The following is a 1,893-nucleotide window of genomic DNA, read 5'->3' as shown; positions in this document are numbered from 1 at the left end:
ATCGGTTTAAAGTTCGTAGTGTTGTAACCCCGTATCATGTAAACATATTATTAAGAATTAATAAAACTTGGCCTATGTAATTGTCGAACCTACGACCTCCACGTTTTTAACACGACAATCTTACAACTGAGCTAATTGGGCAAAGATTTTATGAACATTATAGATCGTTAGCTCCTAATCCAGCCAATCGAGTTTCGTTTACATAATTTTATGCATAATAAACTTAAAAAAGTCATTATCTTCTAAAAAAAAATCGTAGTGTTTTAACTCGTATAATGAAAAGATATAATTAAAAATGAGGGAAATTGGCCCATGCAGGTCTTGAACCTACGACCTTCGCGTTATTAGCACGACGCTCTAACCAACTGAGCTAATAGGCCATAGATTTTCTCGCCTGACAATGCACTTGACGTGTTATTCTACCCTATCGTTAAGACGTGTCCCTCAGGCTGTCTGACACGCTTTCCCTCCGGCAAGTTGACACTTGTCTTGCCGGCTTTCTCACGCGCTTTCCTTCCCACAAGTTGACACGTGGCTTGCCGAAAATTTTTCTCTCATGAGAGTCGCAATACTGAATCTGGCCTTCAAAGTGAGTTCATTTACCTCCTTGTTCATGAAAAGACTCTAAGAAATACTCGAATTTCATCTTTCGTAAAAGAACATATCGAACGGCCAAAATAAGTTCATTTACCTCCTTCTTGTTCCTGTAATGACTCTCAGAAATCCTCGAATTTCATCCTTCATGTAAGAACATATCGAACGACTCAGATCTAAAGAAAATTTTGAACGGCCGTATCATCGGTTTAAAGTTCGTATTGTTGTAATCCCGTATCATGAAAAGATATTATGAAGAATTAAAAAAACATGGACTACGAAATTGTCCAACCTACGACCTCCACGTTTTTAAAACAACAATCTTACAACTAAGCTAATTGGCCATTGGTTTTATGCACCTTATAGGTCGTTAGCTCTTAATACTGCCAATCGAGTTTCGTTTACATAACTTTATGCATAATAAACTTAAAAAAGTCATTATCTTCTAAAGTTCGTAGTGTTTTAACTCGTATCATGAAAAGATATAATTAAAAATGAGGGAAATTGGCCCATGCAGTTGTCGTACCTGCAACCTTCACATTATTAGCACAAAGTTCTAACCAACTAAGCTAACAAGCCATAGATTTTCTCATCTCACAATGCGCCTGATGCGTTATTCCACCCAATCGTCAATACGTGTCCCTCAGGCTGTCTGACACGCTTTCCCTCCCGCAAGTTGACACGTGGCTTGCCGGCTGTCTCACGCGCTTTCCTTCCCCACAAGTTGACACGTGGCTTGACGAAAAATTTTCTCTCATGAGAGTCGAAATACTGAATCTGGCCTTCAAAGTGAGTTCATTTACCTCCTTGTTCGTGAAAAGACTCTAAAAAATCCTCAAATTTCATTTTTTCATAAAAGAACATATCGAACGGCCAAAACTAGTTCATTTACCAACAAGAACATATGGAACAGCCAAAACTAGTTCATTTACCAACTTCTTGTTCCTGAAATGACTCTCATAAATCCTCTAAAGAAAAACTGTGAACGGCCGTATCATCGGTTTAAAGTTCGTAGTGTTGTAACCCCGTATCATGTAAATATATTATTAATAATTAATAAAACTAGACCTATGTAATTGTCGAACCTACGACCTCCACGTTTTTAACACGATAATCTTACAACTGAGCTAATTGGGCAAAGATTTTATGCACATTATAGATCGTTAGCTCCTAATCCAGCCAATCGAGTTTCGTTTACGTAACTTTATGCACAATAAACTTAAAAAAAGTCATTATCTTCTAAAAATCGTAGTGTTTTAACTCGTATAATGAAGAGATATAATTAAAAATGAGGAAAAT

At 37.0% G+C, this 1,893-nt stretch overlaps 1 non-coding gene across 1 annotated transcript; it reads right to left on the bottom strand.

The window, feature by feature from the left end:
- Nucleotides 1-306: 306 nt before the first annotated feature.
- TRNAI-AAU lies at nucleotides 307-380 on the bottom strand. Its single transcript has one exon. It is a non-coding gene; the product is annotated as a tRNA-Ile (tRNA).
- Between the last annotated feature and the right edge of the window lie 1,513 nt (nucleotides 381-1,893).

This window comes from Cucurbita maxima, unplaced genomic scaffold, assembly GCF_002738345.1.
Source record: "Cucurbita maxima cultivar Rimu unplaced genomic scaffold, Cmax_1.0 Cma_Scf00506, whole genome shotgun sequence".
Lineage (NCBI taxonomy): Eukaryota > Viridiplantae > Streptophyta > Magnoliopsida > Cucurbitales > Cucurbitaceae > Cucurbita > Cucurbita maxima.
The sequence above is the reverse complement of the archived record's forward strand: the minus strand, read 5'-3'. Positions and strand labels throughout refer to the sequence as shown.